Source organism: Aythya ferina (assembly GCF_964211825.1).
Source record: "Aythya ferina genome assembly, chromosome: 7".
NCBI lineage: Eukaryota > Metazoa > Chordata > Aves > Anseriformes > Anatidae > Aythya > Aythya ferina.
In genome coordinates this window covers 3,861,741-3,887,013 of record NC_140302.1, presented here as the reverse complement: position 1 = coordinate 3,887,013, position 25,273 = coordinate 3,861,741, and the positions used below count along the sequence as shown (strand labels likewise).

General features: G+C 36.4%; 1 long non-coding RNA gene across 3 annotated transcripts in view; it reads right to left on the bottom strand.

The window, feature by feature from the left end:
- The window catches only part of LOC311440068, a 599,898-nt gene that overhangs the window by 67,884 nt on the left and 506,741 nt on the right, over positions 1 to 25,273 (bottom strand). For all 3 annotated transcript variants that reach the window (XR_014695191.1, XR_014695192.1, XR_014695193.1), the window contains one exon: positions 24,111 to 24,453. This is a non-coding gene — a long non-coding RNA (uncharacterized lncRNA). The remainder of the gene's footprint in view (positions 1 to 24,110; positions 24,454 to 25,273) is intronic.

Here is a 25,273-nt window from a genome sequence, read left to right as displayed (position 1 = left end):
AGGCATAGAGAGGTATGGAGCAGAGGACCTCAGCTGAAAGGCAGCATACTAAAGAATAATTGCAGTAAAAGATAGTGGTAGATGTAATTTTTGAGCAATGCTCTTCATACCATGCTCTTCTAACAGCTGATTATTATCCATAGCCACCTTTACTTCAAATGCTTCTGTGTGTTACAATTTAATCTCCCCTTTTCTTTTCCCTTTCTAACCTGTCCCCTCTTCCCCAAATGAACAACTCCAGGGTCCATAGCTGTTCAATCTCTTTGTCTTCCTTTACACTTCAGAGGGACAATCATTCCCAACAGATAGAACAAGGCATCATAAGGCATCCTGTCAGCATGCTTTGGTTCTGCCTACAGCCAACGCTGCTGGATTAGGAACAAACAGGAACTCCCAGAAGCTACAGCAAGGATAAACTCCCTTGCAGTAAGCACAGATACAAGGAATTGCAACAGCTGAAAACACTCTGATGATCAAACATATTTCATGTTAAGTAACATAGGTATTCATATTTCCACGTGCTTTATTTCCAGTGACATCCAAGGGTTACTTTCATTGAACCTATATAAAGCAGAAACCAGTAACCTGCTTCAGCAGTACTGCATAATTTGTCTCACTCGACAACTTCAGTAAGGGCTAATACCAGCTGTCAAAAACTGCAGCTGTGAGATTATACTCAATAATTAGTCAAATAACAGGCATTTTTCTTCACAGTTACACAGATCCCTTTGTCCTTCTTCCTATTGGGGCAGAAAAAGGAGAGATTTGTTGTAATGCACAGTACCTGCCACAGTTATTCTTGGGCAAATTCGCATGAAAGCAATTACACACAGTATGTGTAAATGTTAATTACACTGAGTTTTTTTCTTTTCTTTTTTTTTTTTTAAATCTTAGTAAATTTTCTCTTCAGAGGGAAGACTATAGTTTATTCTTAAAACTAATTCAATTCTTTTCCAAGCAGGGAGAAAAGTCAGTAACACTTCCTCAGCTCTCTCTTCCTAGTTCACAAAACACTGAGATATCATGTGTAAGAGCCAAAGGCTAATTTGCAAGGAGAAGATGGTATGTTTATAACCAGGTTTTCAAATAAAAGAATGCAGCAGGTTGGTGGGTTAGGTTTCTTTTCTTTTTTAAATTCAAACAAAACACTAGAAGTAAATTTTAACACCCCAACAGAGCCACAAAGTAATATGTATACTGGTGAATAATAGTGGAATTTAACATTTATATCAAAGTAAAATAAAAGGTCATATTAATATCTTAATAGGTTAGCTGCGAAGTTGATTTAAATCAAATCAATTAGATCAAAAGATTATTACTAAGACTAATCAATCTTTATTAACAGTAAAGGTGAAAGTAAGTTTCTAAGTTGTTTAGTTATAAACCTAGCTAAAGAATTTAATTTTTGCTGATCATAACTCAACTTAGAAGAGGTTGTCAAATATTCTAAAACTGAAAGCTAAGTCTAAATCACAGTGTCAAAAGCAGTTGCTGTGATGTTACGTTCTTTTCTCTCTGGCCCCACATTCTTGCTTCCCCAGCTGGAGTAAAAAGGGTATTAAAAGATTAAATCTGGTATAATGCTACTGTGGCCAAATAGACATCGAAGGGTAAAAGCTTTAAAAATAAAACCTAGAGCAGGAGACAAAATTTGGTATGCTTTAAATCATAACAAAAGGAGCGAGACGACAATTTCCTTCCATTTTGTACAACCTAACTGAACAATAAATTGAATGTTCCTGTCAATAGTTAGTCATTTATTGTTTGCATTTAAAGCCAAATTTAAAAACAAATATAAATAGGTTATAATCAAGACAGCTTACAATAAACTGTTTTGGAAAGGGGGCAAGAATTTGAAACAGTAATTGGAATTCTTTTCTGCAACAAAACAACAAAAATAATGCAATGGAAAACACTAGACAGAGTAAAATAAAAGATCATGAAGAGAATCACATTCATACAAAATCCTAGATGTATACAAGGTCATGTATTAGGTGAACTGGCATATTTGTGCCTGCCTTCTAGAGCCTTGCTATTTCTCAATTAAGACTAATAAGACAGTTCCTGCTTATGCATCTTCTCAGCTCACTCATTAAGGTGATTGTCTCAATTTTTGCCACCAATGCAAACCAGTCCTTTCAAAAATGTTAGGTCACTTCCACACAATTTTTTGAACAAAGACAATTTGTTATTTTACAATACTGTAGTTTTCATCTAAGGAAGGGAGGTATGTTAAATAGTTTTCATTAAGCTAGGCTCCTTCAAAAGCTTATTTTTCTTATTCTTGCTGAATGCTGCTGGAAAGTCTTGCCAAGTAATGCTAACAACACCACTACAGTTCACGTCCTGATCAAGCCTCCTACCTAGTACTAGAAGTCTTAAATCCTTTGAGGCCTCAACTGTATTCTTTAACTCAGGCTTTTCCATTCTCCTTCCTGACTAGCCTTGTTCTTCTCCTACTTACCTCTTCCAGAAAAATGCTATCAGTTACTCAAACTGGTAATTCTTGCATTTTCCTAACTTTATTCTTCACTTGAACATTCTACCTGTCTGTTTACATTCCTAAACAACAACCTATCCCAAAAAGAAGCTGAGGTAATGCTCAAACTTACAGAACTGAAGTCTTCTGCAAGTCTCAAGAACACTGAAGCAAGTAGCTTTCCCTAAATAAATAGGGGAGAAGGAAAGTACAGCATTTTCTTTTAACTTTTTTTGTTTAAGCTAAGTATTTCACATCTCAGATTTCAATGCCATTTAACCGAAACAGTTTTCTGGTTCAATGTTCCTAAGCATCAAAGACTAGTTGCATTTTAGGCTCCCTTCTGCATCTGAGATGCTGCATAGGAACTCACCACAGGAGCTCTATGCCCTTTGGAAAAAGGTGCTTTGAGTGAGGCAGAGTAACATGGGTAGTCTAATATAATACTAGCTCTTGAGTTGCTTCCCCTTCCTTCAAATGAAGAGCTGCCTTCAGAACTAATGCAATTTCAGTGATGCAATTAAAAGAAACATCAAATAATCCTAAAATAATACATACTTCTGTTCCTTATAACCTTCATTACATTCCTGCAATTCCAGTCAGAGCTTGCCTTGGGTTACAGGGAAACTGTACATCCTGCCTACTTCATAGTTTTAATCACGATTTCCTATCAATTAGCAAACTATCTTACCAGTCTAAAGCTATAATGGATTTCTTTTTGCTATTTAGTTGCACAGAATATTCATGTGCTAAAAACAGTAGCAGTACATACTGAAAACAAAACTTCTCCAGACTAAAGGAGGTCACAAATGATACAATGAGAGAATGCATAGTGTCTAGTTATCAGAAAACAGAGAAAACAACATTATTGAAAATACATTTAAAAAAAAAATGCAGAAGATTAATACTATTATCTCTTTCCATAAGAGCTTAGAAACAACTGACAATTTTCAAAAGAATCTTCTGGGAGATGGAGGAAGATACAAAAGACACCATTTAGTACCGAATGTAAGGCAAATATGTGCTATTTTATAACTACCATGATAAGAACATCTTTCATCCTTGGAAAGGAATTTCTGAAGAAACAGATCCTCACCCACTTCAGAACTGAAAAAGCTGAATATTCAGTACTCTCAAGCCATGTGTGAAAGACAAGGATTTGAAGTCCTTCTTATTTTCCTGTATATGAACCTGAGAAAGGGGCTAATTAGTCAGCCTCTGCAAAGCTGTGCTGAGTGTTAGAAGCATGACCAAGAGAACAAAGTGTGTCAAGTAGAAGCAATGGAGACAAGCCCAACCCAAGAAACAACTGCTCTAACAAAAAATTGACTGCAGTATTCTGAGCTCTCTACAAAATAACTTCATTAGTTTCTCTTTCTTTCTTAGAGTTACAGCCATGACAGTCACACACACAGAAAGGTGGATACATGCAGAAAAAAACTATCAACACAAAAATAGCATGCAAAATACAGACCTTCAGTCCTTCAGACCTCTTTTATTTTACTGCACCTGACGCTAGATTTCCATTTCCCATTGCTGACACAAAAATAATAGCCAAGGTAGGAAAAAAAAAAAAAAAGCAACACAAGATGTTAACAAGTCAAATTATAGAAATTTAGGAGCAAGCTCCATCTCAGAATATCCAGACACTAAATACATTAATAAGGATAACTTTAGTCATTGCCTCTTTAAAGCATCATTGAGGGAAAGATAATTTTCAATTAGCTTACTAGAGAGCTCTGTAAGTCCAAAGTATAAGAATTAAACCTTCATGTCAGAGTACTTGAAAGTCAAAGTTTAACATTAATATTAATCATGTATTATATTATACTAGAGACTTTCATAAGAAGAGTAATTCTGCAGCAGTTGCGTGTGTTGTCTTTGCGCTGCTACATTTTGGAGTTAAATTTTCTGTTTTACAGTCTGGTAGAAAAATCTGCAGCAGTAAGAAAATCCATAGACTAATTGAAGTCCACTCAGGCTGTAAATGCTTTCATTGTAGGCCATCGTTTTTACAAAAAAAATAAAACTATAATGTATTGCTCATATGCAGGCTACATATTTAAGACTGGATTAGAGAGTCTTCAGTGAGATTATGAATGGATTGACTTACTTCTTTGAAGGCATGACTGCTTTCAGTTGTTCCAAAATATGCATATGTATTGTTCATAATGAGACTTCTAAAAATCCCCTAAACATGTATTTATGTAATTGGAGCTATTTTGCTTTATGTCAATTACACATGAAGTCAAGAAGAAAATACTGAATAATTAAAGCAATACTCAACTAGTAACACAAAGTTGGCAGCTGTGTGAATAGAAAAAACACCATTAGTTTCTTTTCTGCAATGCTAAAATACCGTTTACACTATGCTGTTCTCATCTGTAGGTTTCATGTAAACAAAAATACCAACAACGGACCAATATTAATTATCTACCTTCCTTACCACACGGAGAGGAAATGCAAGCTTCAGCATTAACTTTATTTAAGGGCAAACTGATCACTGAGGCTCAGCCAAATCACAAGTATGATCATGTGGCTTTATCTGTCTTTATAAAAATACATCAGAAAGACCAGTGAGGAGGAAAGCAGTATGGCAATACATGAATTACTATCCAATAGTAAATACAGGCCGGTTGTTACAACAACTCCCTTTCATCTGACATCTCTTACCATGCTGATTACGTGAAGGATAAAAACATTCTAACTCACTAACTTTTGGTGGATTATAAAATCAGCACTTCAAGGTTTCTGGAACATGACTGGATTCTGATACTTAGCTTTTGATGTTTTCTGTCTTGGCTCAATGTTCTCTCAACAGATTAGTGATTATCATTAACCAATGACAGTCATAAGCATTACCAGTCATGGATCAAGGATTGGTAAATTCCAGAGGAAAGTTATATGCAAAACTTCTACAGGAAGCAATAACTAAAAGCGTGATCTTAACATACAATAGATAAACATAAAAATCAAAGTTTAATACACAGCCGCAAGAAAGCAAAATTGTGGATACATACAGGACAACGACAAATGAAATGGGTGGGAAAGCAGATCAAGGAGGCTATTTTATTTTTTTTTTTTGCCAGTTAAAATTAATGCACTTATAAACAGAACCCTTCTTTTTCGTAGTTCTATACTGGAAATTTTCCTTGAGCTATCCACATTTCACTGACTGTTCTATCAAACCCATGTTATGTATGTATAAAATAGGAAAGTATTTAAAATTTGTTTTATTAGTCTGACAACGTGATCTGGATTCGAACTTTCAACAAAAGTACGCCTAAGGATGCTCAGACCATACGGTAGCCTTCCAGCAAGCTAGTTTTGTACATCTGCTGGCTTCTGCATGTCAAGTGCTCCAAATAATTTCACTTGGGTCCTTCATCACACAAAATTAATCTAAGCAAACAATACAATGAGCATGTTTAACAACACCTGGTGTATTTCCAAACATGACACATAGCCAGTACAGTACTTCTATTTTTCTTTAAGTACACCTTCACTGCAAGGACTGCTTTCCTTATTATTTTCTACTTAAATATGTAGTATCTAATTACATAATCTTTTTGCTTTTTTACTGCATAACCTTTTTGCAGCCAGTTTTAGATTTTCTAGGTATGATGCTGTTGAGTGATACGGCCAAAAGTGCCCTTACGTAAATTAATGCAGATTTTAGCACAGTACCAAAGAACATGTTGATGTTCCTAAGTAAGTGTGTAATACAATGCCTGGGTCTCTATGGGAGCAATAATGCAGCATGCAATGGAAGGGAGACATGCTAGATTGAGGAAGAGAAACTGCAAAGATGTTTTTTTCTGGAATTTGTCAGAAGAGGAACAGAATAGATAAGATTAGAGAGGCAGAGGAACCAGTGTGTTAGCTTCCACAAACTCTTCATATATGTGGTTTAGCACCCAAAACCAAACAGAAGCCTAAACTTCATGAGACACTTCCCCCTTCTTAAAAAAAAATAAATAAAATACCACCAGCTATCAGCTGTAACTCACTCAAGTAACTTACTCTTTCAGCAACGCTATTTTCATCAGTTTTACCAGCCAATACGATAGGCTGTGCAACAACCTTAGAACAGTCTTATAGGAATAAAGAGTTAGGAATTATACTATGAGTTCTTACCTTACGGGAGCTGGTTATGCACATAAAGAGGAGCTGTTAAGCCCTGTCATATTAGGTATATAAAAATCAGAGCTAGTTGATCTCATGGATCATGCAAAAGGCAGGACTCTGAATTGGTAATGAACCTGATATATCTACAAGTAATGTTTTTTCTTATGTTAAGAGATGATCAAGGTGCAGTTGCAGACGTCCTACAGGCTGAGAGACAAACCAATCTCCCTTTTGAGAAGTGTGATTATGGACAAAAGCTGCTATTCCAAACATTGATTTTCAAATTAATAAATCAATGAAACTTTTTTTTTCAGCCAGAATTGCTACCCATCTTCTCTTACGAAAACGTAGAAGAAAACCTAAAAAAAAGTCCTTTTCTTTTAGCACCATGTCTCCCCTTGGTGTTCTCACAAGCTCAAAGGCAGGTTTGAAAGAAGGCTGGGAGCAGCATACTTTCAATAAAGGGGTAAGAATTTATTGGCCTGTAGAATACCAAATCCATTTCCTTTATTGTAAACTTTAGGCCGTCAAATCTAACAAAAAGTTAGCGGCTCACTTCTAGAAATCTATGGGTTTGTAAATAGTGACACAGAAAAGTATTTCTATATACATGTTCAGTTGTGCAACGTGTGCAAACTTTATCGCAGTACTGTGGTGCCCCAAGTCTGAAGACTAAACAGATATATCACACAGCTGCAACATCTCCTTCTAGAGAGCACAGGCAGAATGTATGCACAAGATTTTCAGTGTCTATACAAGACAGTCCTTTGAACTAGTGTGAGAGGTTCCCATTAGATATAATCCCATATCTAATCTCAGATATGAGATTAGAGCTCATATCTGGAGGAGGCATTTTAAATCTAAGGAAGTCATACTAAAAGAAACCAAGACCTATGAATAAACCCCACTAATATAGACTCCTGAAGGTACTGAAAGACAACTTAAAAACAGTGAAAGTTGAAAGAAAATTCAACATTAAATTCAATTGCAATGAGGAAATAAGGAACCTCCAGCTCAGTCAGCTGAAATTAAAGTGTGTTTTCTGCCTATTTAATAGCAAAACCTTGCACATTGAAAAAGGCTTAGAGAGCAGAGCAGTGCATCCACATGAAGTAAAAAACATTCTGCAACCAACCGTTCCTGCATAGACGTTCCCACAGTGGGATGTATACAGAAACAAGAACTTGAGAGAGAATTTATGAAAACACCAAGAGTGATGATAGGATACCTCCAGGTTCAGCCCTAGGCTGACAGAAGGAAAATATATGCCTTTCCCTCTAGACCACTGCAACATCTCTCCTCCTGAACTTAATTTACGATGGACTTGAAAAGTTGGTATGAAACCTGTACCAATTTGACTGAAAAGTTGGTATGAAACCTGTACCAATTTGACTGCTGTAACCGAAGCTGAACCGTGGGGTAGACAACAAACATCAGGTAGTGGTAACTGAATATTAATAATATAATAATGAATACAATGCATAAATATTTAATTTACATTTCTTCATATTGATAATTGAATATGGACTCAAGCTAGCTTACAAACTCACAAGTTAGAATCTAGTTTAAAACTTCAAAACCCTCCACATTAAATTCTATCTGGAGCCAGTGACCTAGTTTATCCATCTTTGAAAAGGTTTGTGACCCTTCTTTTTGAAGGAATTCCTTTTTCTTTCAGATAGCTGCTACACCAACCTTGTCAGCCTAAAGCTTTCAGTGAAAAAGAGAGCAGATGCAGTGTGGAAACAGTATTAGGGTACATAGCATAATTTTTCAAAATCCATGTTACCCACTTACATATCAGCACTTATCCCTAGTCCTACAGCTAACCAGGGAAAAGACAAAGGAACACAAACCATATCTCAGATCAATGCAGTGACATCCATTGTAGGCAAATACATTCTCATAGGCAGTTACTGATTTCAGCATGATGTTGTTTCCTAGACACTTCCTCCATGACACCTCCACCAAGAAAAACATTTACTGCTAAGTTCAAGTAATAATGACTTCTATCTTTAGATCCTGTTCACATTAATTATTTAGATATCAGTGGATCAGTTGACTTATGTTGTAGACACACTTTCAAATTAAAACATTCTATCGGGATAAATGGTTTAACAGTTACTGCTTTTTCAGTCCTAGAGAGACTGCTGCATAAAAGAACAGCATTCAAGAGCTGTTATCCAAGCACTTTGTTCATATTGTAGGAAGGTGCAAACACTGTCCTGACACTTCAAGGATATTCCCAACATTTGTAATAACAGTAAACCAGGTGGGACAAATCTCTGAAGAATATAAAATAGAATATCCAATCTTTTCTAATTACTTCCCAAAATCTTTATGTCTACTTCACATCTGCCTCCTCCATACATGCTGTATTTCCCCCCAAGTAAGCCTTGAAACAGTTGTTACATTCTCAGGATAAAAAGAAATGTGACATCTGGATCCCAAGTCAGCCAGATGGCAGCTATTCATTGAGGACATTGAATTTCACTTTTCATTTGACCTGCTGTAATCCAAGATGCTAACCCAGTGATATGGGATGCCCTGCTTCTCCGTGCACTTTCAATTCTCTTCATTTGCACCCCATGTGTGTCTGGAAAAAGTCGAATCATGCATTGGCTTGCTGCTTCACACACATCTACTTCTCAGGTTAGATAAACTTTAATGTAGAAGAGTGGTAATTCAGAAATACACAATATATGAATGCAATTGGATTTGTTGGTACTTAAAGTCTCTCATTCCTCTCATTCAGAGGATAAATACATTTCAAGAGAAATAATGATTATAAAATTGCCGGATGATGTCTAGAAAAAATGTTGAAGTCAATGTCTATATATACACATCTATTTGAATACAAACATTAATTCCAGTAAAGCTACCAATATGGGCTTAAAATATTTTCTATCAACTCTCCTGCATCAAGATGGTTTGAAAATACTCTTTTGAACTTAAACTTTCACATATATAGCCCCAAACAAATTATTTCTCAGAACATCTGAGATTTCATTCAGATATTTTTTAGATTATCTAAGATGTTAGAATGTATCTTCCATTTTCATATGCGCAGGGCATAATTTTATTGCCATTGCTACTATTAAAAAGCTACTGTTTAAAATCGTGTATCCTTCATGTAGAGCATCCTGGCTTTAAATAGAGATAATATGAGCTAGAAAATACTGAAAGAAGTATCATACTGAACAAATGCAATCACTTCTGCTGAGGCCATTAACCCAATAGCTTGACTAATGATATCATGGATAGAATTTGACATTTTAAGTACTTAATATGAATGCAAAGGTTAAATAGTTATATTTTTAAAGGGAGAGGTGTTCATTTTACTGTGATGAATGTCAAAGTTGGAGGGGGTTGCTATCAAAATTTTATGCTAGAAGTTAAGCCCCACTAAGACTATTTCATCTTTAGAAGTAAAACATGCATGCATACACGCACACTGCCAAATCTACAGCCAGGAAGTCGGAAGGACACCTGCACCTTATCAGTCAGAAGGAGACCACCACACCACAAAAGAAGAACTTACTCTGGTATAGTCTGTGAATAAAAGCTGTACTTGAAAGCTGGAAAATAATAGGAAGAGGAAAGCCTCAATTTGCTGAGAATCAACTTTACACGTGCAATGCAACAACATGTACTGCAGATACCAAAATACGTTTTTAAGCACTGAAAGAGCAATATCCAGAAATAAAGTAATAAAGCATAGACAAAATTTTAGAAAAACAAATATTGTCAATGTTCTTGAAATATAAGAGAACACATTAATAAGAATGAGGGCTATTAGATGAGCTCCTAAGGGTTATTTAGTAGAGAAATGAAATAAAAATCATAGTATAGGCAGAGAAAAAATTATAGAAATTCAGTAATTAAAAAAAAAAAAAAAAAAAAAAAAAAGGTAGTAAGGAGTTCATATGATATACCAGAACAGCAAAAGACAGCTTAACAGCTGACTCAAGGTATTTTTAACACTTCTCTAGAGCATGGCCTAAAAGCTCCCATCAAACGTACTCAAAGCTGGCAGAATCCAGGTAAAAGAAGAGCAAGTAATTGTAGGCAGGAAGAATACTATCAGAAATTATGGAAGGATAAAGAAAAGATGCATGACGCTTACTGAGCAGGTAAAACAGAACCACCATCACTATAGTCTAAAGCCGGACATGCTGTTAAAAGGATCAGAGTAGAGAAGTTCAAAGACAGGGTGATGTGCCAATGAAGCTTCTCACAGAGCACCAGCAATGTCACTTTCTGTACACATGAAGCTATGGAAAACTGGAGGGCAGCCAGAGTCTTGGACAAGATCAACACACATTCCAGTACCTAAGAAACTATAGTGGAAGAAGCGTACAATTAAAAATCTCATTGGTACTGCATAGAAGCAATAACATTATTCTGGAAAAGATTCAAAGATGAAAGAAGCCCAGTATCAACATGAATTAGTAAGATAGACACTTGGAAGAGATACAAAGAGTCACGTTCAAATATTTTAGTAATCATCCCTCTTTTTTGTTGACTTCACTAAACCATTTGATTCAGTGGAAAATTAACAGTTATGGCTGATGATGCTTGAAATGGGTTTTCCATCACACTTAGCCAAGGTACTCTATTAAACTTCACAATAATATGTTTGCTGTAAAAATGGCTCTCAGACAGTACAGATGTACAGGGAAAGTTTAAAAGTATCATCCTTATCCAGCTCAGATGACATGAAGGAAGCCATTAAAATATTTGAGAGAAGGTCTGCAGACCACGCCATGTTGACTACCAGACTGAGGACCCAAAAAAACACTGTCAACACAGTATGTGTACTAGGAGTGCAGATCCTCAGTTACTTTAAGATTAAAACCAGAATACTCATTAAAATACTAGATTCGAATACTAGATTCGATGGTTCTAGTGGAAGAGAAAGAACATTGGTAGGTTGAAGAATTTTTGTATCTTGGTTCAATCACTGATCAAATTAATTCCCATGAAATTCTATAGTCGAAGGAAATTAAGTAATACAGAACCAAACAAGACAAACTTATCAGTGGTCTGGGGAAAAGAAAAAAAAGCGTCACCCTGAAAAACAAAAATTCATGCTTTTGAAGGCAACAGCTTGGAAAACAGCCATGAATACCTACAAGAGTTAGAGGTTGAGGGAAAAAAAGGCAGATTCAGAGACTGCATTTTGAAAGCTGCTTGATTTACAGCAAAGCAGCAGAAATTCCAGGCAGCCTTTTGACAGGAGGTAATAATGTTGGTTAGACCAAATATAAGCACCCCAGATTTCACAGGTGATACAACAACATTTCAGCAGGAGCAAAAATATTTTAACTGAAAGAAGATTTGTATGACAGTCTGTACGATTAGCAAAGCAAACTACAAAATACGGTCACGTGAACTGGAAAAAATAGCTCATGGGAGATAACCATTTGAGAATGTACTGAAAGGAAAAACAGTAAGAGTACAGATAAAAATATACAGACTACTGGATTTAACTGCAAGCCAAGCAAGTGAAACGACTGGAAAAAAAAGAGAATGAGCTGTGGAAAGAACTAGTTTATCCTGACAGAAAGCTAAGGAGGATTCATATGGATAAGAAAATTCTTCAAATAGAAGCACAACAAAAGCCTCACAAAACTGTGAAGTCCTGAACTAAGAAGCAACTTTTCTTCTTTAAATCTTCTTAATCAGCTATAAAAAGCATAACTTCAGGCACCCAGCTGATCTGATCACATGGTACTGTGCAGAGATAACAGTGCTAGCACAGACACTCACAGCAGGATAGCTATGGAGGCTCACGAGCCAATGTAGTTTGCTTCTTGGCAGACCCAAGAATCTTGTGTGGAAAAGCAAATTCCCTGCAATTTTCTGTTGATACACTCTTTCATAGGCATGGGTTTTGACCTTATATTTTACCTAACTTTTCCCTATTGGTTTTTCATTATAATGGTGGGCTTTACATCTACAAATACCAGTTTTAAAATACAGGGAATAGTATACGCAATGAAACACTGTAATGATATTGGAAGTGTTCTGAAATCAGTTATGTTCTAAAGCCTACCACTCATCTTCAAATACCTTTGCTGTTGCAGGCAGGACTGACTATTATACACCTTGTAGATCTCAACATTTTATGATCCTTTAAATTCTTAATTATCCCACACATTGTCCATGAATGATTAGTTGACCATTTTGTAAATTACTTCTTTGTAAAGATGAATTATTGTATGGTGTTTCACATACTATACCTTGCTTTTAACTATAAAGCTCAGTTAAACATTTTACTTGAAGTTTCTTTCCTTTCAGTGACAGAACTAGACAGACATTCTGTCTCACACTCAAATGTGAGCATATTGATGCAACAAATCAATCACTTTCCACACAGATATAAATAAAAAAGATGAAGTTAAAGAGGTAGCTTGTGTTTTTAAACATGTCAGAGTGCAGGTTACCTTCTTAAAAGAAACCAACCAAAAAATTGTAATGCACAGGTTTAGTTCCAAAGCCACATAACAGAGTAGCTTTATCTCTAACTATGGCTACATCCCATAAAAGTATTAACGCCTATGTTTATTCTATATGCATCCTTATATATATAAAATTTATGAAACATACGCTTAAGTTTATGAATGCATTATAGGAAATCCTTTTACACACCTTAACCACAGAAGCATTAAGTAACAATGAATGAAATGTTAAGGCTCCCCAGATAGGTGGTCACAGCACCGAGCTTGACAGAGCTCAAGAAGCATTTGGATAACACTCTCAGAAACATCATTTGATTTTTTGGATCCTCCTCTGGGGACCTAGGAGTTGGACTCAATGATCCTTTTGGGTCCCTTCCAGCTTGAGATATTCTAGGATTCTACATCAATAGTACTTTAAAGTGATAAGAGGGCCCAAAGCAGTTTGTATTTCTTCAATTAAAACTGGTACTTCCAAGACTGTTTCTCCTTCATTACATTCAAATGTAACTGAATTGTCATGTATTTGGAACAAGCAGTCTCAACTATACTATGAATGTACTGAAAAAAATCGTATTTTTTATGGACAATTTTCTGTTAGAGTACTAATTTGGCTGAATTTTAGCCATTATTTGCACTTAGAATGACTATTCAGTTTAATTTATAACTGGGCTAATAAGTTCTCACCTCATTTCCATCAGTGTTTGGAACAGTTCCAGTAAAGTAAAACCAGTTACCTCTTGCTTAGATAACAATGTAACAAAAGATTTTATGCCAGCAATTTGCCCATAAACTATACCAAAGCTAGTCAACTCTTTTAGCATTACAGTTTCTTATGAATTATACATGCATAAAAAAGCATTTCAGCATATTTTAAGCACCGTTTGAAAGGAATCATGTGAGAATTGTCTATATAGGAACAGTCTCAGGCTAAGCTATAAGGAAAAGAATAACATGTGCTATCGTGATCATAGGTCTCAAGGGCAAAAGAAAATACAGGTTAACTACTTCTTAATGACCTATTAATATTGTCCCTTTATTTTGTTAGTTCTGCATTCAGGAACATATTTAAGCAATTATCTAGATTCAAGTATGTTAATAGCCTCATTAGATTCTGTGGGCCTGCTCTCATACTACTGGTTTTAAACATACACTTCATTTGGGGCCAGAGAGAAGTCAGCACAGGGCAGTTATGAAAGTACAATACTAAGAATAATTTTATTATCTCAATGGCAAGATGTTCAACAAGGCGAGCAAATTATGGGTGGAAAGGAAGCTGTAGTGGATCCTGATTACTGTCTAGGAGGTACAGCTGTATTAAAGTAGCAACAGAAGAAATATCTAAAACAGAAAATACACAGGGAATAAGATTTTATGCTACAAGCAATTTATATGCAATATGATAAGCTTACTTTTTCCTTCAACCAAGAATGGATGCAATCTGATAAGTATTCCAAAAGAAAACCACACTCCTTAACTATCCTGCAACATGGTACTTGGTTAATCCGGTAAGAAAAGCAGACAAGAAGAGTTTCTCAATCCCATAAAATTAAAACAAACAAATGTGACAAGACAGGTGTGAGACAAAAGAGCAAGCATCAGAATAAACATTTATAAATGAAAATCAACAGAAACAGTAGAGAAGATTTCTTTTAGTTTTTTAGAATGAAGGAAATGTGATAAGCTGTATAAACTGTTTATTTTTTTTAAACACCTGCTCTTCCAAAACAAATTTTCTTTTGTCCCTCCTACTGTAACATCTGTTTCTGACAATCCAGAACTGCAAGCATTTAAAGAAAAATTATTCTAAGGAGAACAATGATTCTCATCCTTTTACTCATATATTCTCACATAACAATCCCTCAAGGATATTGCAATCACGGTATGTCTTCTGGGTGGCAGTTGGCAGAATGAAAATAAAAATGTGAAATAAGTGTTTTATAGCAAAAAGAACACATATAGAAGAAAATCAAGAGGCTCTTTGGGATATGCAGTTTGTTGACAAATTCACAGCACAGGTGGACGCAAGCAATGCATGCTCAAAACTAGAGACATTTTAGCCCTACAACAGGACTACAAGATTTCATTCAACTCCATAAGAGCTAAAGCTGTTGAGGAAATAGCACAGAAAACCAGCAAATGTGTCTTCCCATAAAAGAAGCAGAAGTTGCATTTCTTACTGACTTCTCAGACATGAGCAAAAATCCAATTCTTACCCACAAAAATGTTTATGCTTCTAACTTCTGCCTGGAGCAGTCTGATTTTTCTAATGGCTTGAGCTTTCCATTTACTCTCAGCAATTGTTTAAAACCACTCAACAAAGTCATTAATTCTACAGTTACACTTAGATCGAATCAAGTTCTTCAATATTTTTCTTTACTACTTCTCAATGTTAAGCTAGCCTTAGTCAAATAAAATATATTCTCAATCTGGTAGAAGATTTTGGCACATCAGCAAAAATTACTGCCTAGAACAGCCTAATTACTTTTCAGGTGCTTAAATACCAAGTTTAATTCCCTAGAACACTTGATCAACTACCACTTAAGGATTTAATGCCTTAATGTTTGCATTGGTACAGGTTCTCCAGGTAACAAAACCCAAACATTTTGTGACTAGAACAAACCAATGTATTCTTTGTTGGTTCCCTCTGGCTCCCCCATCTCATTTTTTTTCAGCTGATTATATTTTGCAAAATCAGAATGAAATCTCATGCAAATCCATCTCTATACATACAGACATTTTTTAGCAGTGCAAACAACACCAAAAACTTTGTTTCCAAAGGCTGGACCTCTCCTACTCTGCTGATTTTTTTAATTACTAAGAAAAGTTATAGGCATCCAATTTCTTGAACAGCAGATTACAATTTTGAACACTGAAGTACAGCAAACATTATTCCCATTTCCTGTGCTGCAGACGCCATGGCTCTTTAAACCTGAGTGTGGTGTATGCATAGGATGAATCCACACATTCTTGCTAGTTTCCACAGGAACCAGAAGTAGCAGAAAGTCTGTTACTCAGTGAGGAAAACCACCTATGCCCATCTATTTATCCATGCACACACATATGTGCATGCATTAGAATATTTAATGTATGGTTGAGGACTGCAGTCATTATGGTGAAGTGCAGATATCCTATCCTTTCTCTTCATATGCCTACATACCCAGACATTATCGTAAACCTCTGACTGATTCAACCTTTGCTATACATACGTATGACTCGATGCCCAATATTGCCTGCTAAGAGGCATGGAAGTTCTGAAAACAGTCTATCATAGATTGATCCCAAAGTTAAATTTTATTCCTAAATTCAAAGCAGAATCCGAGGCTTGGCTTCTCAGGATGTCAGGCCAATGAACAACTGAACTTTTTTTTACAAGCCTTTCAGTGTCCCCTATCTACACTGATCAATGCTCATAAACTACAGTGGATGGAAAACACCTATATTTTCTCCTTCACAGCATTAATACTAAAATAGAAACAGGTATGCAAAAACCATCTTTTCTATTCTGGAGCTTAAGCAGCCTTATCCTTTTAGGTTTATTTGGAATATTTAACTGCAAAATCTACTATTTTTAATAAAAAAGTTTTTAAATAAGTATCAACTGCACTTGCTAATATTTATGTACAACAATCTGTTCAGCACTGAAAGTAAAGCTTTATAGTTATCTTGAGAGCCAAATACTCCTAGATGTGCCACAGAATTAATGTGCAACTGTGTGTGAGCTGTTTAATGTATACCTCCTCTGATTCAGAACCTTAAAATCCAGCTAACATCCACTCTCACATGTGTTGAGAAAAGGACTTCATTAACCTTTACACAAAGCATTCCAAGACCCTATATAAAGAACAAGCTATATTCTTTACACAGACCCCAATGTTAAAGCAGGAAATGCACTGTATAAACATACAAGACAGTCTGATCTGAATGTTTACTCTCTAAAATGAACATGCATCAGGGAAGCGCGCTCACTGTAAACCAACAAAGCCTTCCCAACTCTAAAGCTAGCTTTTATCAAGATAAAAACCAAACAAGATGACTATTTAAATGAGAAAACTTAGATTTGATGGCTAGCCCAGTGCATAGGAATAACTTCCTGCTCTCGTGAATTGCGCTTATTTTACTACCAAAGAGGAGGAGAGGACATACAAAGCAATGAAAGGTACACCTAAGCAAAACTGCATGACCAAATTCTAATTTCCATGTTGCTGTGTAAAATGCTGTAACTTTTAGAACTGCTGACAAAATACTCCCAATTCCATGAATTTGACAGAAATTCAGTATGTATTTTAGTAGGTCAGTTGAGTGGGTGAGGCTGCAAAGTGCCAACAAATCAAGGTTGAAAATAAAGTCAGAACACATCTGTTTAAAAAACATCACAGTGAGTTCCCTCCTTCTACTTGGGCAGGTACATATTTCAAGCTGTTGGGCCCCTCAAGGACCTGTTTTTATAATAAAGCTTACAAAAGATGGGCTACAGAAGTGACCCAACCTCCTCCGACACTACAAGCTGCAAACTGAAAATAAAACTTTAACACAAGAAAAGCAATGTTATGTCAGACAAAGGTCATGAGAGATAATATTCTACCTCTAAGAGTCGCAGTAAGTAATTTTAAGGTAAAAGTTCTCAAGCCCCGTTAGATTTTAAATTAGAAAACTCTTCTACCTACCTACTTTTGGCCTAGGTACTTCCTGACTTAGATGATGTTTCTATAAATTTAGCAACCCTTTCGCATCCCGGAACTGAAAATAGAAATTTAAGAAAAACACTTCAAAAGGCCTCCATAAAGACTAGCATTATATTTCTATTTCAAATATTCTCAATTATAACTAAGATCCAAACAACTGATGAATTCAGAACAGACTGTTCTGAAAATAAGCTCTACATGCTTATTAAGAGCCTTGCACATACATATCTTGGCTATTTGCTCTTACTCATGTATCATATGAATGGTTTCAAAACACTTCATCACTCATCCAGAAAACAACCCACAGCACTTGCAAGACATTTCAAAAAAAAAATAAAAAAATGACAGCATAATTTTAATAATAGTTTTTTGGCTCACCATTAAAACCTATCTTCCCTGAAGCGTACTGTGCATTCACAAAAAATCTAAATGTTGTTACACTCACTCCCATCTAAAGTGTCTTTATGCATCTCTTGCTGAAGCTAACTGTCCTTCTGCTTTCATCTTTTCCCCAAACCAAAATACAAATTTCAAAACCAAAATTAAACAGGAAGAGAAATCTGTAGACAGAAAAATGCACTTTTTACTCAAATTTTATCAGCAGCTTCACAGGGTTGGACATGGAAGACATCTGATAAAAATGTAACTGCTACATTAACTGCTAGACATGCTTTTCAAGTGAGGACTATTTGTTTTCCATTTTTAAGTCCAGTGTCTCATTAAGCACTTCAGCAATAAAATACACAGCCAATGTCTACAATTATTTTTGTCTATGACCAAGAGAGAAGTATCAATGTTGAAGAAAGGAATGTTTCACAGACAGTTCACTCCAAGGTATTTGTTCTAGATCCTGTGCTACCAACTCCTCTCCTTTTGCTGTTCCTTCTTCCATGATGGATTAAAAAGCATCAAGAGACAGGAATGTGTAAGGAAACAAAACATCATGACAACAGTGAAGCTATGTTTATTGCAGCTCACTATCTGGCTTCTGGCAATTAAAGACAATTTACTTGCTTTTGTTCAACTCCCTGAAACACTGAGTATGTATGTAAAATGTCTGGTATTTATTCACTTATCAGTAAGCTTATTAATTTTTAGTTTGTTTACATAAAAAATATCTCACTTCTCAAGGTATAGTGTACCAAGAAACACTGTAGAATTAACAGTGGAGACAGAAACAGGGAAATAGCTGAAAATTACAGAATTTCATGAGAATGGGTACTACCCAAGTGCTTGCAAGGAAAAAATGAAGGATTTGTACTGGTGAGTGATAGTAGTGATGATTCCAGAGCAACAGATCTGTGAGAATGGTTTGGAAGGGACTTGGAAGAAAAATGGTACCAGGTTACAAGGTTTCTGAAGAAGAGAAGGAGAAAATTATAAGCAAGTGCATTCACAGATAAGTCACTAGCATTCTAGGAAAAAGAAAATTTCGAGGAATGCTAGTGAAGCTTTGAGCAATAAAAATAAAGAGGATGGGAGCAAAGAAATGCTTTAGAAGATGCATCTTGCCAGTCAACATGTTATGTTCATCCCGGGGATACAGACTTCTTCTCTTGCACTGGAGAAACCTCCCTACAAAACATGAAGAACAATAGGGAACGACAGCTTCTATGTATTATTTTTTTTCTTAAATCAAACAGGTCAGGCCTCTAGTTTCTTACCTATCTTAACAGCCGGACCTTGGAGCCTGGCTCACACAGACACACTGCTTGTATTCTCCACATGCCAGCTGGGACCAAGCATCAGTTTGAAATCTCAGCTAGCTAGCAACACTACAGCTCCACTGTAGTTTAACAATCCTGGGAAACTCCCCTTCCTGTCTCACCTACTTTTCTTTGCTGTCTCTACTCATCATTACAGATACTACATTTCTCAAGTCTTCTACCTTCTTGGCAGAAACCACAGGGACAGGTATTCATCTGCAGATTTCTCTCCTTTAGAAAGCACTGGGAAAGTCCCTGAATGTGACAGATTAAAACAAACTCAAACAACATTGAAAACACTTGCTTCCGCTAATGATAATTTGTTTGTCTTCAGTAGTATGAACCAAAATTCAAATTGCCACATGGCTTAAATTAAAAACAAAAATACACCATTAATATTTTCAAGCTTTTAAACTTCAGCTTTAATAAAATGGATGTTAGGAAAATATAACAAAATGGAAGAGAGCAGGAAAGACTAAAAATAAAATAAAATGGCAAATGACTGAATGGCAGGTAGAGTAAATGCTGCTTTAATACAGCGTTAAGACACAGTTTTGTAGGCACTAATAAAATTCAACTGATTTTGCAATTTTGTATTAATTATGTTGCATAGAAGGCATTTAATTAGTAATTTGGTAGAAGTCTGAAGGTTGATGCTATTCACCAGCTGAATACTTAGGCACATTAGGAAGAAAATAATTACCTGGAGTTTTGACCTTCCCTAGCTATTGCTAATGCCATTTACTAAGGCTACAGGCTGGACCATGCTTCTATTGCTTCTCATTGCCTCCTTCAGTTGTGAGTTCAAGGGAGAGTTAGCTTTGTAATACTATTTTAAAGAGGTTTTACCTTTATTCCTACCCTAACCCCCTTCCTACTCATTACTGCCTCCTAAGTTAGGCTGACCAAGCTGAATGGCTTGAGTTGGAAGGGATCCTGAAGATCACCTACTTCTAACCCCTCTGCCATAGGCAGGGATGCCACCCACTAGAAGGCATTTTTCAATGAACTAACCATCAACTGGAAGAAAGTATGTTAGGAGCGCATCTTCCAGCTCCTAATCTACATCTGAAAAACAAAGGTAAGCATAATACTGAAAAATCAGGAAAGATTCTATTCTCCTTTGGCATTGTACATCCTTGCTTACTACCATGAAATGAAATTCACCCCTCAGTACTTCTTTGGGGATTTAACTCCACGAGGAAAGTAATACACTATGTTGTTGCTATATATTCTTCATTTGATCACAAGCATCTTGTGTGTAGGAAAATAGTCTGGTAAGAATGGTAATGCTCCCTTTGCTAAATGCAGGGATATTTCAAGATGGGGACTAAACACAGTTGTACTATTGGTAATTAACTGATGAAAGACAAATGGAACTTTCTAGCGGTCCTGTTATGTATAAAAGAAAGTTAGGACAATCTGTGAGGCAGTATACTTAGTATTTCAGATGCTGTTTCACCCTAACTATTGAACTAACCGTGAAAAAATATGTTATTTTGAAGAATAAAATATTATATGGAAGTTTATCATACCTGTACTAGTAATCAGGAATCTAGAAATCATAGCTTAGATTGGACTTAAGCTTTTTCAGAGCTTTATATAGAAGTTGGATGAACACAATGTCTATTAAAACAGACAATTAATGAAATACAATTTTCTTGAAAATGAAATTGTGTAAGCAAGTAATTGTTTTCTGTACCACTAAAGGAAAAAATCCACTTTCTTACCAATTCAAAAAATGGTGATATTGTCCTGTTGTCTCCTAAATTTAGATACATCAGTAAAATCTTTCAGACATTTCTTACAGATTTTTACAGAGAGGGTAAGGGTATCATAAAAAAATAAATAAAATAAAATCATTAAACACTTCATTTGTGGCACGAAGTCTTGACTTGACCCTGTGATAGCAACTGAGGTTCTGAAAAGGAGTTCATGTAAATTATTAACCTACTCAATCTGTTAAGATTTTTTTTTCCTCTAGTTATGCTTAGGACACATCTTTTTCTTAGCTCTATAGGGTCAACTGTCAGCTGTCCATCTTCTACTTTTATTGAGAAAAATATGAAAACATCTCCATGCTGCTTCATTTATTTTTAGTATTTCTTCCTCCGGTAGCCTCTTTCCAATCTTACTTGTTTTCAACATAGTAAAATGCTATCCCTCCTGATCACTTCTCTCTTTTTCAGTGCCAAAATTATTATTGCTAGTTTGGGAAATTTTACTAGTTATTTTACGTAACAAAGCAATATAATCTGTAATAAATGCACATCTTTGGAAGTGTTTGCTTTATCTTGTCTTGATTACATAACTAAATCCTGATGGAAGGAGTTATTTTGGAATATGAATTTCTTTTTGAACCACAAACATCTTTTTTACTAGATAAAAAATTAAAATATATAATTTAATTCTTTATATAAAAATTAAGGTTTATTGTGGCCATAATATAGTCTAAGATAATTCCAGCTAGCCTTTAAGCTCTTAACTAAGTGGCAGTTTTAGGAATATCATTTCCAACCACTGATACATACAACATCAAAAAGACAGAACACTACAAAACTTGAAGATGTCAAAGTAAAGACACAGTAAGACAAAGTTAAGATGATTGCTCAGTATCTGTACTATTTTTCCACCTATTAATACATGAACATAGGGCATACTGGACCACTCATTTCAGAAACCACTAAGGTGTGGAAGAGAACAGAAAATAGAGTATCTCTAACACTCGTATAAAACTTCCAGCACAGCCATAGCTTTTACAGCAGAAACAGTTATCTGAGAGTATTGGCACCTTTTATGCTTCTGAATGTAGTTTTAGTTGAATACAACTATGACTTACTACTAAAATCTGCACAGCAGTGTCTGATAACTAATCCAAGAGCCCATTTTAACAGAGATTTACATATCCTTCTGAATCTTGCAGATGTCTATCTACAAGCCCAGGCCTCATGTGTGTGAGGGGAAAAGCAGGTGGTACATGTTGAGCGCACACACACATAAGCATATAGAACATTAAGAACATTAAGTCATATTGAGCACATCAGAACATTAAGTCGTAATTAGTATTACTGTGTTATATTAATCTCCTGGTTCCACCCAACCTCTATTACACATCCTTGCATTTCAGGTAGGGGGCCAACAGCCTATAACAAAGGTGTACTCTGTGCCAGAAGAAATCCTTGAGAGACAGTTTTATTGACCAAAGCTGTATTCTGAGCCCAATCTCTCTCCAGCAGTGCTACCTGTAGCTTTCAAGGAGTTAAGGCAGAACAATTTGATAGGGTATTTTCTGCAAACAGAGCTGTACAGAAGTGACTAATATTAGGAGCATTTTATAGGAGAGACTCTTTCTTTCTAAAGGCAAAAAGTATCGTTCTAGCCCAAAAGGGAGATGGAAAAAACAAACAAAAAAACCACACCCACACCACACATGAAAGAGAACTACAGTCTTTTATCTGGTTCCAAATGCAAGTGTCCTGCATAGACATACAACATCCCAAATTTCCTGCTGTATGGTGTTTCTGTACAGTGAAGCATTAGCAACAGATTCCTACAAAGACTTGCAATGTGCTTACCTTCAGAGATGCCAGGGTTCTTGCTGTCCCTTGCCTAGTGGCAGCAGTTACTAAAGTTAGAACCATACTGTGAGATATGTTCATCTGATTCGTGTCAGTATGGAACAATGCTAGGGCCGCATGGTATGATGAATGCGACCTTCTGTCTTCCATACCCTTGTATAACCACAAGTCAAAGAAAAACAGAGTGGTTAACGTATATAATTCTTGTATCTTGCAAAGGAATGTTTTAGCAATTTGTGTTGATAGAGAGCTTGAAGGGAAATGTATTTGTAGGCTTTTCCTTGAAGTCTCTGATATCTGAGGGGGTTTCAGAATAACTGCTAACTATCACGACTATTGCATGGGACACTATGCAAGTCTCTGATATCTGGCCAGGAGATTAAGGAGATGGGGAGAGCTGAAGAACAACTAAAAGACAAAGCTTGCAGGGGACATTGCACAAGTCTCTGACATACAGCCAAGTTGGACAAAGGAGAAGGACAAGAGGGAGGAAGACTATGAGCCTTCAGCACGAGAGACCCCCAGAAACGCCACTGGAGACTGATACGCATGCTCCAGTAGGAGGGTTTCGATTCCGGAAAAAAATTATAATAAACCTGTTTTTTTTAGAAGTAGTAATGAATATGTATTAGCTTAGGAGCATAGAAATCAGCTGCTTGATGTAAGTGGTGTGCGTCTTGGTGGAGCAGAGACTCCCGGCGCACCCAGCGCTGTTTGCTTACCTCTATTCCTTTAATAAATTGCAAACTTTGATTATAGTCCTATTTTGAAGACCGAGCCATTTATACATTTTTGCTAGTCCTGCTGGTCAGTGTAAAGCGACATGATGTGTCTGCTGCAGCAGAATCATCAAACATCCTTACTGTAAACAATTATGCAGACAAAGCCGTTTTTATTACTCTTACTTGTTTCTCTCTGATCAGGAATAATCCTACTACAGCTGCAAAGGAAAGGCTCCCATGTATCTCATTAGGAGTTTCAAATACATCCTCACAAAAGTTCAAAACCATTTTTGGGCCACTTCACATTTTTGCACCCTCAATGGTTATATCTTTCCCCCCCAGTTCTCTTACCTTGTTTTCCATAGGCTCACGTTTGCTCTTCCAGTCCCAGTCCAAAATACCCAGACTTGCAACAGGGGTCACTCCTTCCTTTTTATCACAATGAGGGAATTCCACAGGCAGTTCAAGTACCACCTGCAACACTGTTCTCATGGCTCTCCATCTTACTCTATACTGGCTTCTGTTGTGCTGGGAGAATGTCCTCAGGGGAAGGACTTGTAAGATGCAGAGTACTCTTCTCCCTGTGCCAAGCACACTGTTAGGCCTCTTCTATCACAATTTCTCCAGAAGTCCTCCAGGACAACATCCCTGCTGCTGGATAGGCTATGCATGTGACACAGGTGGTTCCTGTTGGCTTTCAAGCACAGGTGGGAGAGAAAGATGCCACATTAGACTGGAAGAAGGAGACTGCCTGTCTTTCAGAGGTACCTCAGGATTGGCTGCTACCCATAGCAATATCTCAGGTGCTGCAGATATTCTGCAGTACACAGAAAACGAATTCTTATCCCAAATATTTGCTATGCATCAGCTGCAAGCTATTATTTCCTAAATATAGGGAAAGTTCCTAAAGGTCAGCATTTAAAAAAAGTAAAAATAAAGGCAATGCCCCTTTGTTCTGTTTCAATATTCATAGAATGGTTTGGGTTGGAAGGGACTTTAAAGCCTGTCTAAATCCAACCTTCCTGCCATGGGCAGGGACACCTCCCAATACCCCAAACTGCCCAAAGCCTCATCTAGCCTGGCCTTGAACACCCCCAGGGATGGGGGAGCCACAGCTTCTCTGGGCAGCCTGTGCCAGTGCCTCACTACCCTCTGAGTAAAAAAACAGGTATTGGATATGGCTCACAGGAGCCTCTGAACAAACCTTTACTTATCTCTTTAGTTTGTCTACTGATAACTCTTGAAAGAATCCACTGTCACATACCGTAACTTTCATATTGTTCAGTTATGAATGACTATGGAAAACAGTATCAGTTATTCACTGAGAAATTTCAATCCACTAACTTTTGCTGGGGAAAAAAGAAAAATGTCAGCCAAGATATAAAATGCCACTAAGTGATGCATTCCTACTACAGCTTTGTTTTTTACGCTGTGGTATCAAATTGCACAGTCCCCACTTATGCCAAGACCGCAGATTTGTAGGTAAAGCAGTTTCCAAAGCATCACAGTATGAT